The following is a 14,816-nucleotide window of genomic DNA, read 5'->3' on the forward strand; positions in this document are numbered from 1 at the left end:
GGCTTTGGTGATGAATATGTTAATTTGGTTGAATGCGGTGATTATTTCATCATATATCAAAACATCAAGTGGTATACTTGTACACCTTAAAAGTATACAATTTTTATTTATCATTTTACCTAAATATAGGTGAGGGAAATGTATAGAATATCCTTAGAGTAGTCATAGAAGGCATTCTTGTGGAATATCTCCCTTTGGTTGTGGTTCAGATGTGTATAAAATACTTCACTGGTATAAACGACCAACTGATGACTATCGATGTCTTCAAACCCAATGGTGTAGAATTGAACAGTGGAAGTTTTCAAATTAATATTGGCTATTTACAAGGACTTACTGTTGTGCAGGCATTTTTTTTTTTTTTTAAGAAGATACAAATAGGGGGCGCCTGGGTGGCTCAGTGGGTTAAGGCCTCTGCCTTTGGCTCAGGTCATGGTCCCAGGGTCCTGGGATTGAGCCCCACATCGGGCTCTCTGCTCAGCAGGGGGCCTGCTTCCTCCTCTCTCTCTGCCTGCCTCTCTGCCTACTTGTGATCTCTGTCAAATAAATAAATAAAATCTTAAAAAAAAAAAAAGATACAAATAGTTTACTCAGCTATAGGTTTAAAACCACTTAACATTTGTCTTCACAGCTAGGAAAACAAGTGTTCTCATCAACAATAATCTTAAATTGTGTGATTCTCTAAAGATAGTTGTGAGCAGTTGGTGAGGCAAATCAATAATAGCATGAATTGCATGTATTGGTTGCACCCAGGAAGGAAGTATTATTTTGAAATACATTCAGAAAGTGTTGTCTGTCTTAGACCATTCTTTGGAAAAGAAAGACAAAGATTTTTGTTTTATTTCTTTTGTAAACTCTGGCTAACCAGTCTCAAGAAAAAAGATCACTCAGTCGCCAGCTAATAAAAATGAGGGGAAATGGTATTGATTTTTTTGAAAGTAATAAATCTCATTTTTTTTTTTTTTTTCAGAAATAATGACTATGGCATGGAGACACTGAAGGAATCCTGTGAATATGAAAAAACATGCTAAATATATATTAAATAGTGATATTCCATCTATAATGTTTCTACTAAATTATAATCCTTCCTCCACTCAATGTTTCCCCCACCGAAGTAGCCCATTCTATTCCAAAGGCAAATTATTTCTCACACAGACTCTCACACTATTTAAAGGATTAAGTAACTTATCAGAGACCTAGAAGGAAAATTAGTACTAAAATTATTACATATTAATTCTAAATAATTTATTTTAATAAAGAGTTATTATGGAAAATTAATTTTTAATATTTTCATTTCACTTGCTATATTGACTTGGAAGATGTAATAGTTTAGTTTCAGACTGAATAAAGAAAGAACAATTAATTATTTTAATAATACCTCAATGTACACAGTCTAGTTTTAATTGAATAAGGATTTTTAAAATAATCTTAAAACTTCTCAGACAATTAACTATACTACTAAGAAAAGAATCTTTTAACAATTTTCATGCATGCCTGGCCTTTAATTTATTGTTTTCAGTGAAGTTATTTTTTACAGCCTTACTGATTGAGCAGAGAATGTTTAATTTTTAAGATACTAATGAAGATTTGTTATGATATAATGAAAAGATTCTTTTATTTGTGCTGTTACTTTAGTGTGTGACCAAATCCTTTCTTCTGCATTATTTGTATGTAATTCCCCCTAACTCTCTCTCTGCCTCTCTCTTTCTCTTCCTCTCTTTTTCCCACTCTCTTTCTCCTTCAGCAAGGTTGATGTTCCAATATAAATTCTGAATTAAATAAAATAACATATTTTTAAAAGCACAGATAAGATCTTGATAAAAATAATAGCACTTAACTGGGGGCCAGGAAAAAAAAAAATAAAAGAGGAAGATAATTAAAAAAACCAGGATGAGAAACCAGTATTCTTAAGGATTTCTGACTTGCACAACAAGTATCTTGAGTTTATATCAAAGTCAGAGACCAGTTTTTTACCCTGTGTTAGATTTTTATTTGGATCTGAGATGCCTGATTAAATTTTAAAACTTCAAAGTGTGAAAATTCCTTTGGTAATTTGAGTAGACAAATATTCAGCCTATTAATAGAGGGGAAATTAGTATCTTTGGACAATTCTTAATTTTGGAACTTTCCATCCACTATCTTGGATGCAAATACATGTAGGCCAGTGAAGTGAAATCCATGCCAAAAATGATAGTAAAATAAAATCTTAGGAAGATGTTACTTATGTAACAAAACACAAAATCCTTTCAGAAAAGATGCAAATTAAAATTAAAAAATTAAACCCATATGGAAGGATTTCCTGCGAATGAGCTCATAATTCAGAAAAAAAGATGTAATAGTAATTATTACACCATAAATCAGAGTCAACATCTACAAAAAAAGAAAATGGATTCAATTCTTGTATATCTTCAGATAAAAAAACTATTACATAGACTCTATAGAAAGTTCAAAGGAAGGATACCTGGGACACCATTAAAATAGGCAAGAAGTGTCAAAAAGAATTTTTTTAAAGTCCTATAAATAATAAATATAGTTATTTTAATTTTTTAAAAAATGGTAGATCATAGATGTTTCAAATTAATTGGAGAAGTTTAAAGAACTAAAACATAGTTTTAGGAAAATTCCCCACAGTTCAGCATCGAGAGGAAAAGAAAACAAAATACAGGACAGGTGATAAAACTTGGACGCTCAAGTAAGAAGTTGCAACACACATCTAAGCTGAGTTCAAAAAGAATAAGAGTAGATACAATAATTTAATGAAGTAAGGCTAAGAATTCTCAGAGATGATAAGATGACAAAACCTTTGAGTTCCTAACAGAGTAAACGAATAAAACTAAAATGAACTCATATCTGAAACTAAACATTGAACTTGTACAATCTCAAAACAAATCAAAGATGGCACAGAGATAAGTAATTATAATGGAATAATACTGGGACTAATAGAAGACTTTATTACCAGTAACTGAAGACAGAAAACAGTGGAATAATGTCTTGAGAATGTTGGGGCAAAGGAATTTTCAGCATGAGATTTAGTTACAAAATAAACTACTCCTATCATTTATATTAGTTAAAGGTAGACAAAACATTTCAGATATAATTTTTTTTTACTCAAAGGAAACAAAGACAAAGATAATTTTTTCTTGTGGGGGTAAAACTTCTTGAAGTACTACAGGGTCTATTTGGTCTGCTTGAAATAGACCCAGAAGAAAATGCAAGATTCAAGAAAGAAACTTCTTTGGGTGTAGGCACACCTATTGGCATTAATTTTTTTGAACAAATGTTAGAATAAACTCTTCTATTCTAATCAACGATACGTTTGCATGAAAATACGAATAAATCTAGTTTAAGTGTCTGACTCTGCACAACACACATAAAATTATTATTGGGTCAGAGATAATCCTTGACAACTCAGATTTTCATTCAGAACCTAACATTATGCATTGACATGTTGTCTCCTTGGTGAGATACTTCATTATCCTGCCCCAGGCACTGGCAACTTCCATAGACAAGGAAAATACACAAATATGGAAACAACTGCAAGTTTCAGATGCCAACGGTAGTGTTTTTTCTTAGATTCAAGTGTTTGCTTTCATATTAATCAGATTTTCTGGCTTCCTGTGTGCACGTACTCCTTGTTTACCTTCCACTTATCTCAGAACTTCTGGGAATAAAAATCTGGGGCGGGGGTGGCGGAGGCAACTGAAAATTCTAAAATTAGAAATTGACCTTTGTATTCTTTTAAAGATTTTATTAATTTATTTTTATGAGAGAGAGTGAGCTCACCAGCCAGGGTATGGGGCGGGTGGAGGAGCAGAGGGAGAAACAGAATCCCCACTGAGCAGGGAGCCTGATGTGGAACTTGATCCTAGGACTCTGGGATCATGACCTTAGCCAAAAGCAGACACTTAACCAGCTCAACCACCCAGGTGTCCCTTGACCAGCTTATTTTTAACTAGATCTCTCTCAGTTTCTCTTTCACATACAGACACACACAGACACGTACACATACTTATTCATGCCATATATTGACACACTTCTACAATGTTGATAATATCCTACCATTCATTTTTCCTGTGTAGTGTCAGACAAGTCTATGGCCAGATACGCTCCCCACCATGTTCACAGTTTTCTGCTAGACCTCTGTGACATCAATCATTCTGATAGCTGAATATGTCCATATTCTGCCCACTATGACCTTTGATTACATAAGTCACATGCACATACGGCTTATCCCTGTTTTGTGTTGATAGAAGTCTCTTGGAATCATGTCTCACACCCTGTTTAATGTAAGTCTGTGACTCCCTGCCATCTTTGAGCTATTTAAGTCTTCTGTCAATGGTGCCTTAGGTCTGTCAGTATTATAGTGACGCTCACTGAATTCCAGAAGTAAGAGAGGGGAAACACTTTGAAAAGCAAACATCAGCAAGATTCTGCAGGAAAGGGATCAGTGAATTTATACATATTAATTCCTGGTCATTTTTTTCCCCAATCTTATAAATGGACCTTATTTATGTCCTTATTTTGTTTTTTACAGAGGAGCTCAAAAGGGGTACAAGCTAGATGGGTGAAAAAAACGATGTGTTTGGGGCACCTGGGTGGCTCAGTGTGTTAAAAGCCTCTGCCTTCGGCTCAGGTCATGATTTCAGGGTCCTGGGATCTAGCCCCGTATGGGGGGGGGTCTCTACTCAGCAGGGAGCCTGCTTCCCCTCCCCTCTCTCTGCCTGCCTCTCTGCCTACTTGTGATCTCTGTCAAATAAATAAATAAAAATCTTTAATTAAAAAAAAAGGGGTGTGTTAAACATTGTGAAAATGGAGATCAATGTATTCTCTTTTGGTTTTAATATGTTGATATTTTCTTGTGCCGTTGGTAGGAAGAAGAATGGTGCCCAGGTTCTTTAACTTTGAAGTTGTTAACTTTCCTCTCATCCTCAGAAAACAAACCAGGGATCTGACAGGAAAAAGAGTTCATACAAGCACTTGGGCTAATATCTCTAGTACAGAAGAAATGTTCATTTTCCCTCACTGTGATTAACTTTGAAGATGAGTCTCCCTGTCTTAAGCCAATTTCATTATAATGACTGCGATTATTACATGAAACCTGGGTGGCAAAGCTAAGGAGGCCACTGGCCTGCTTAGGCTCAGCCTTTCTTCTAGGTTATCGAAGAGAGTATTTCTGATTACAGTGATCTAGCCCATTTATTAGGAATAAAAATATGGTAGTATAAGGACATGACCCAAAATAATTAATTTGTAGACTTTACTACATTGCTTAGAATGCCATCTGGTTACCTTGGGATGGTAATAGATGAGAGATCAAGGATTCAACATGTGGAATTAAAGACAGCTTTCATCACTGGACTTCTAATTGGGATTTTTTTAAAAGCTCTGATAAAGCCAACACTATTAGGGATGTTGGAAGATACATTGGAGAGGTCTTCGGAAAAGCAAGTAGAAGCTTTTTCTCGTTTGTTTTTTATTACTCTGCCAAACACTGCCTTTCTAGAAAAATTGTCTAATTGTACAGTTTTGTAGTCATTTACACAGATCTATCTACCTAAGAAATCTTGGAAATGCAAAAAATAATTCCCTATGGAAATTTCATATATGATAAAGCTTCAATATCAAATTAACATGGAAAGAATAGTGTTTTAAATAAGTGGTTCTGGAATAATTATAAACTCATATGGAGAATGTTAAAATTGGATCTTTTCCTCATATTATACATCAGGATATGTAGTTCAAATGAATCAAAGATTTTAATTTGAAAATAAAGCCAAACAAATGATAGAAGAAAATGTGGGTGAATATCTCACAAATATTTGAGGAATATGTGCTATTATTCAAACTCCCAGGTGCTTAAAATGAAAATAACATGAGTGCCTGGTTAAGCATTTACCTTCAGCTCAGGTCAGGATCCTGGAGTCCCAGGATTAAGTCCCTCATCAGGCTTCCTGCTCAGTAGGGAGTCTGCTTCTCCCTCTGACCTGACCCCCTCCCATGTTTTTTCTGTCTCTCAAACAAATAAATAAAATCTTTTAAAAAATATCAACAAATTTAATCATAGGCCTTTAAAAAAACTGTATGTTAAATAACAACTGTAGTTGAGTAAAAAGGCAAACTACCCACTGGGAAAATATTTGCTCAGCATATTCTAAATATATAAGAACTTTTTAGAGCTAGAAAGAAAGATCTGACAGAATGTATGCTAGAGCTATGAACAAATATTTCACAGAAAAATAAATTATAACATACATACGTTAATACACACTCAAAATAACAAATTCGTATTTAAGCAACACCAAAATACTCTAAGAGAAATATAAATGGATTTACTTTGGGGGAAAATGAATTAACTGAAAGAGAAATTTATGAAGTTTGGAACAACATTAATTATAATTGGACCTCTCATTCAAAGAAACTTTGAAAATTAACACTTCTTTTACAATTACTACTAGAGCAATTTTGTTTTGTTCTATCAACAAATAAATTAAAGTGAAGAAATGAACATGTTTTAAACATCCTTTATTTCTATAAGAGGAACACTTCAGTGTAGAAAGCACTAGAAATGTTTAAAATGTTGTATCAAATATTTATGCTAACATAAACTATTTCAATATACGTTTATGTTGAAACTTCAATATGACATATAGACATTATATAATTTCTAATTATAGTCTGGGAAACTGACTATAGCTTTTTTGAATATATATTCACTATGAGTGAAACATTCACAAGTAAATATTTTTTTAAAGATTATTAATTTTTTACTTGACAGACAGAGATCACAAGTAGGCAGAGAGTCAGGCAGAGAGAGAGGAAGGTAAGCAGGCTCACTGCTAAGCAGAGAGCCCGATGTGGGGCTCCATCCCAGGACCCTGGGATCATGACCTGAGCCGAAGGCAGAGGCCTTAACCCACTAAGCCAACCAGACGCCGCCCCTCACAAGTAAATATTCTTTAGAGGTAAAGTACAGCCTTGCCTCTTACACTTGAATTTTTCTTTTACTATAGAGAACGATTTAAGTATGAGTTGTATCCAAATTATTTTAAATTAGCTGGTACCCAAAGAGAGCTTAATGACATTTCCAAACATAAACAATTTGCTGAATGTCTTTCTCTTCATTACCTACCTTGCTTCTCTTTATTATCGACTTATTCTTAAACTCATTTTTATACACTGTGCTAGTCATATATATAGTGCCTGTGCTTATAGTGTAAAACTCTTTTGAAAAAATTCTTGTGTCAAGATATTACCATTTGAGTGTGCACATAATTGCCCCTTTCAGATGAACCAAATTTAATATTGGTAGAATATTACCACATGAATTCCATCCTTCTCTCAAGACATTGATGTTTTCAGTGATATTTTTTTGTGAGGTATATTATGTGAAGTCACAGGAAATTTCAGAAATTATCACAGTACTCATAATAGTATGACTCAAAGATTTATTGATCATGCATCTTATGGATATTCTATTTTTGGAATATCAAAGTAGAACACATGGAATATCAACACCCAAAATGAAACCGTATGAGACTTAGGTTACTCAAATTAAATTGCAAATTTGTTTAATTTGTTCTAACCTACATTTTTCTTAACATCTTCTCTTTCTGCTGCAATGACAAGCATGAAGCTTAATGTCCTTTATTTATTGGTATATGTTTAATTAATACCACATTAAACAAACCCTCAAATAAAAATCAGGGGCCTCATCAAAAATTACCCTAATTTCTTTCTGTGAAACCCAGTCTGCATAATAAAAATCTTCTGTCGCAATTCATATGTCAAGAAAAGTCAATGAAATCTCATCTTAGAATTAATGACAAAACACCATGATATTAGTTCTGACATCGACTGCTGCCTTCAAGCAGTAAATTTCCACTTAGCTGGGAGCGCCTGGGTGGCTCAGTGGGTTAAAGCCTCTGCCTTCCGCTCAGGTCATGATCCCAGGGTCCTGGGATCGAGCCCCACATCGGGCTCTCTGCTCAGCAGGGACCCTGCTTCCTCCTCTCTCTCTGCCTGTCTCGCTGCCTACCTGTGATCTCTATCTGTCAAATAAATAAATAAAATCTTTAAAAAAAAAAAAAATTTCCACTTAGCCAACCATTACCCCTATTTAATCAAAATAATTACCACTGCAAATCCCGAATACTAGAACTGGTTGGAAGGAAAACAGAACAAGACATTATTTTTTAAATGTATTATAGTAATTTTAAAAGACATTTACAAAGCTAGAGAAATAATATAGTCAATACATAATGAACAATTAATTATTTTTGCAATTATCCATTCATAAAGAATTTTTTAAATTTACACTCCACATACATTTTCTAACACCCTGATGGATTGTTTTGAACAAATTCCAGAATCATATAATTTCATTCATAAACATGTTAGTGTATATCTGTAAAAAATAAGGACATACATTTATATCTAAAACACTATTAATAAATCCAAAATAAAAAATTATAACTTTGTTATCAAAGTCTACTCTCTTTCTATCCATCACAATTCACTTATTGAATAGACTTTGTATAGAGATACACACATTATAGATTCTTTTCTGATTGTATCCTTGTAGACTTGTTAAACAAGTGCCTTTGTCATCCATAGTGTTTTTGAATTGACAATTAAATTTAGGGGCCTGATTCCCTTCCCTTCCCTTCCCTTCACTTTTTTCCCCTTCCCTACTTTTCCCTTCCCTTCCCTTTTTTATGATTTTAGAAAGGTAGTTTGATACTCATTAATCATACTTAGTCTATTATTTACATAGTGAAACTTTCAAAACTAAGTATTAATAATAAATAAAATAAATTTCGTTTGAAAAATGAAAATGAATATACCCTATGTAATTTTTAAATCAGGTGGCAAATACTGACTTTTATTTTTATATCATGTATTTCTATCCAAAAAACACTTAATTTTTTTTTAAGATTTATTTATTCATTTGACAGACAGAGATCACAAGTAGGCAGAGAGGCAGGCAGAGAGAGAGGAAGGGAAGCAGGCTCCCTCCTGAGCAGAGAGCCCAACGTGGAGCTCGATCCCAGGACTCCGAGATCATGACCTGAGCCGAAGGCAGAGGCTTTAACCCACTGAGCTACCCAGGCGCCCCCAAAAAACACTTATTATTACAATATTTCTAGATAAACTTGTCATCTTTTATCTATTCTTAGTACTGATACCATTGTTTTCACAGAGTGAAAAACTTAATGGAATGTCAAATACAGCTCAGTTTCAGAGTAACTGAAAATACCAAGTATAGCACAACTAATGTGCACCTCAATCTTTTATTTTTATCAGCAGTATTTTTTATCTTCCGTACAGTGACAGGAATGCCTCAGGTGTCTATTTAAATAATCAACATTTGATGCCATAACATAATATTTAATTTTATTTCAACACAAAGAGAAAAGTCACATTTGCTGCTTTCTTTAATTCCCTTGAAACCTTTAATTTCTTGGTATTCTTTAATTGTAATATAAAAATAGTTATCAATTTTCAATATACCATAAATCATTATTTAAAATATATTATTAAGAATGTAATATCTCTAAACATTTTTTATTTAAACTATATAATTATTGTATAGAAAAGTATTTTTTTTTTAAAGATTTTATCTATTTATTTGACAGAGAGAGAGAGAGAGATCACAAGTAGGCAGAGAGGCAGGCAGAGAGAGAAGGGGAAGCAGGTTCCCTGCTGAGCAGAGAGCCCAATGTGGGGCTGGATCCCGGGACCCTGAGATCATGACCTGAGCTGAAGGCAGAGGCTTAACCTACTGAGCCACCCAGGCACCCCTAGAAAAGTATTTTTAAGAATGAGGATTAAACTACAGTGTGATGTCTAAAGAATTAATATATATTATCTGGTCTTTGATGGCTGTCACAGTGATGGGGTCCTAGAAATCTTTAAGGAACTAGAGCAGTTTATTTATAAGAGAAAAATGGAGAAATAAGGAAATAAATTGTAGATGAGAGCTCCTCTAATTCAGCAGTTCATGATGCATTACTTTTGATTTAGCCGTATTTTAGAATTCTTAGGAGAATACTATTTCTACCTCATTCTGTGTAGTAGTAAACAGTAGCCACCATACATGTTACATTTCTAACTTAGGTACCCTGTGTCTCTGAACGAATATTTTAATTGTTTGGTCATGCACAGTGATTTAATTTTACTGTTATGTAGAGTCTTTTGCATAATCATAAAATAACTTAAAACATTATATAATTTTATCTTGCTATGTGGATTGTAAAAAAAAAAAATTAAATTGTAAGTGTTTGAATCATGAATGCTTGTCCAAGAATCGCTGACTGGAAAACTATTGAAGTCTACATTTTTTATTTGCTTACTGTGCACCCTCCTAAATAATTTATTCTTAATTACTATATATTTTGCAAAGTTCCTTAAATCCTAACAGAAAACTTATTTGAAAAAAAAAAAAAAAAGAAAACTTATTTGAGTAAGTTTGCCTAATGAATTCTAATACTCTTATGATTAATTGCCCTTAGGGTAAATATTTCTACTAGAACATGTCAATTAGATGAATACAGACTTGATTTTACTTTTATGTTTCTATGGCTATCATAATTAGTTACTACTATAAGTCATAGTTAATAGTAGTCTATATCCTGAGTTATTTATTTTTGGAATTATTTCCTAGTATTTTGAATATTATCTTAAAGTAGTTGATTTGATTACATCATAACAATTGAGTGTTTATTTTTTTATTTTAAATTCTAATCAATTGTAGAATATTTGTAGTTTTAAATAATTAACATTATAAATACCAGGTATTATTATAATGTGTTAGGTATGAAAAGTAAACTACAGAATAGAAACCAATAATTTTATTAAATAAATATGAATCTAGTAAGAGGAAAGGCAGCATATTAAAAGAAAAAGAGAAGAAGAGAGGTATTCTGGGGAATAAAACTGAAATTAACAGAAACCATGGAAAGAGACTGCTAGAGAACTTAAAAATACTCACTTAGTACTTGATCCAGTATTAGAAAAATAGAAAAGGATAAATTCAGGACAAAAGTGGATGGGGTTATGGATCTCTACTATTTTTTGATAACAAAATATAGAGATAACTGCATGATAGTACAGATTTTATTAATAGAGAATTTTCCCTCTCTAGCTATTATAGTTCTTAAAGAAGCTAATTTCAATATAATTCCACTGATAAAAAAGATTTTCATTTCAATATTTCGCGTCCCAGATATGATGGTATAAACTCATTCTTCTCTCCTCCTAGCCTCTAAATACAACAAAATATTTTGGAAATAAGTCCACAAACAATCACAAACGTGCTCTGAAAGGTAAAAAGAAGATAGACTGGTGAGGGCCCTTCAATCTCGAAGATATTTACTTCAGTGAGCTCTCCAGAATTTTACTTTTACCCAGAATGGCCAACAGGCATAGGAAACACACACACATACACACAGAGAAAAGCCTGCTCTCTGGTCAGACGATTCAATAAAGGGTAAACTCAGTAGAGACCTGGTAAGGAGATTCACTCATTGATCCATACGCAGTAGCAGTCACAAGAGCAGTGAGCCAGCAGGCAGACCCAGCCACGTGTCCGACAGCAGCAAAACGGATCTGACCACAACCCAGCTCCTCCAACAGGTCAGGAGATACCCTGGTGTTCCTCCATTCCAAAGCAGAACCTAAACTAGGTTCAGGATTTCCTGATTCTTCACCAAATGGTAGAAAGCTGCCCAAGGAGGTATTTCCTTCCTCCAACAATTCAGCAAAGATAAACTGGAAACTTAGGGCATTGTGTGTGTGGTGAACAGGACAGAGAAAACATTCTCCACCCGGTATCCTCCCATCTAGCTGGGGAGTCCCAGGGCAGGGTCTTCTGCCTCATAGGCAGTGCCCACTAGGGTAGAGAGAGAGCTCCTTAAGTCAGAGCAACAAAGACCAGAAGGACGCTCCAAGGGCTGAGCTAACAAACTCAGTGGAATTACAACCTTTCAACAGAGACAAGAACCTATACCCTAAACCTGAATAGGGCAAATGCCTGATGAAATAAAATATTCAAATAGAATCAACTGTCTCCTAATACAATATCCAAAACAATAAGCATCAAAAATTACTCCTCATACCTAGAACCAGAAAAATCATGACTGAAAACCAAGTGATACAAGGCTGAGATTAATCTAGATGCTGGAACAATTAACAATGGTATTAAAACATCCATCATCATAATGTTGTAACAAAGCAATGAATTTTATTTTTACTGTACAGCTCTCTTACCTGAAGTTGCTTTTTGTTTCAACAGTTTTATAAGAATTGGGAGATTTTTCAGAGACCTTAACTCATGTTTCCTCTTTTTAATAAGCTCACTGAAATTCCAGTTCACAAATTAGTCTTTTCTAGGTTTGGATATTGAATGGAAAATCTTTTTATCTGGTAAATATTCATTTCAAATACCTGACAGTTGATTTTGATTCTAGGCAGCTCTCAAACCTGTCTGTACACTTGATTTATCTAGTGAATTTTTAGATGCCTAAGTCCACCCAGATGAATTAAAAAAAAAAAAATCTGGCAGTGTGTCTCTGAATCTATCTTCCTTTTTATAAGTCACCCAAATGATTCTAATGTTCAGCTATAATAAAGAATCATAAATTATTATAAAGCAATACTAGACAGAAAGTAAATCTAGTTCCACTTACTTTCTGAAACATGGAAAATCTAGAGAATGTAATAGGATAGTTAGAGCTTGAATCAGTAAAGTATCACAAATAAACAAAAAAAAATAGTGCTTGAATATTCAGATTATGAATTGTACCCTTAAAGTAAGAATATTTTAGTATAGGACTTTTAATCTTCTTGATAAAGGAATAAAATGCAAGTCTCCTGCTTCCCCAAAAGGATCTTAAAAAAAAAAAAAAGATAAAAAGGATTTTATTTATTTATTTGAGAGAGAGAGAAAGAGAGTGAACACAAGTGGGGGTAGGGGCAGAGGGAGAGGGAGAAGAATCCCCACTGAACAGGCAGTCCATGGAGGTGGGGCTCAATCCCAGGACCCTGGGACCATGAGTGCAGCCTAAGGCAGATGCTTAACCAACTGAGTCACCCAGGTGCCCCTAAACATTTTATTAAAACTGCTTTAGTGATTATAAGATTTTATTGTGTGAAGCATACATGTCTCTATATATCCTTCTGTAATAACAACTTTCTTGTGAAGGACATGGTCTTCTTCCTTTCACCTAGAATATTCCATTTTGATAATGGAAATATATAGAAAAGTTGCTTTTTTTTTTAAATATTTTATTTATTTATTTGACAGATGGAGATCACAAGTAGGCAGAGGGGCAGGCAGAGAGGGGGGCGGAAGCAGGCTCCCTGCTGAGCAGAGAGCCCGAAGCGGGGCTCGATCCCAGGACCTTGGGATCATGACCTGAGCGGAAGGCAGAAGCTAAACCCACCGAGCCACCCAGGCGCCCCTAGAAAAGTTGCTTTTTGTATTGAACATGTATTAATGTCATGTACCAACTTTTAATATTAGGCGTAACATTTTGCAGCTTATAGTCTGGTACACTCAAGTTGTATAATAATTTATTTAGAAAGAATCTGATAACTATTGCCCTTTTCAGCATCTATGCTTTTATTTATTTATTTTTCAGTCAGTCTAAGACTGACTGCAAAGTGTTAAATAATGACATACTGCACATTGAAGACTTGTTCATCTTTCTGACATTAATAGAGAGCTTTAACTATAATTTTCTGTAGATTTATTATAGTCCTAGAAATGCAAATCTATGAAATATATCTTCTATTTTTAGTTTTCCAAGTCTTTATTCAGGAATAGATTTTCAAATTTAATCAACTTTTTGTCATCTACTGAGAATAATATATGGAGTCGAAATAATGAATAGCCTGAATAAACCAAGTATTAGCTCGGTATGATCGTCTCGTCTTTACGTAGATTTCTCTACCTCTATTCATAAGGGAGATGAGACATTCCAGTCATGTCTTTTTCTTTCTTTTCTGCTTTATTTTCATAGCTATACTAATTTTTTATAAGCATTGTGGAATGCCACAAAAATATAAATATATAAATATAAATATATAAATGATAACAGATGAATTCAGTGAATTTGAGGAGAGACATAGCTTTGAATCTCTTAATTCCTATAATGACATTTTGGACTACTAAAATTTTCTGTCACTTCTGAGTTAATTTTACTGAATTTTATTTCATTCTAAATTATTAAATTTCTATTGTATTTCAGATGCATATCTGTGTTTGTGTGTACATAAACCTACCCTGTATTAAATTATCATTTGAATTTCTAATGGGTTTATTTGTGTGTTTCCTAGTTGAGTCTTCATTATCCTTATCAAAGATCCATCATATTGTTGGTATTTAAAAAAAAAAAATTCCTTGGTTTTAGTTAAAAAATTTGACATTTTCCTCTTTTCTATTATGTTATATCTTATATATTTGATAATTTCATCTGTAGGGTTTCTGATTGCTCTAATATGATTATCTATCACTCTTCATAATATAAAGTAAAATTTGCTTAAAGTTTAAAAACTAATATGCAGAAACTATGATATCTATTTTATAAATATATTAAAATATGAGGACTGACAATACTGATACTAAATTGTTAAGAGAAAGTTGAATTCTGCTAAGCTGTTTCAATAATTAAATGCAGAATTTTATTTCAAATGATATCATTTTATATTTGAGACATAGTAATACTATCTAGTCCAGTGAATAATATATATAAATACATATATTTAATTTATTTCTATTTATCTATCTCTCATTCTCTATGTATCTTTTATATCCATTA

Source organism: Enhydra lutris, unplaced genomic scaffold (assembly GCF_002288905.1).
Source record: "Enhydra lutris kenyoni isolate GAN:26980312 unplaced genomic scaffold, ASM228890v2 scaffoldscaffold32, whole genome shotgun sequence".
Lineage (NCBI taxonomy): Eukaryota > Metazoa > Chordata > Mammalia > Carnivora > Mustelidae > Enhydra > Enhydra lutris.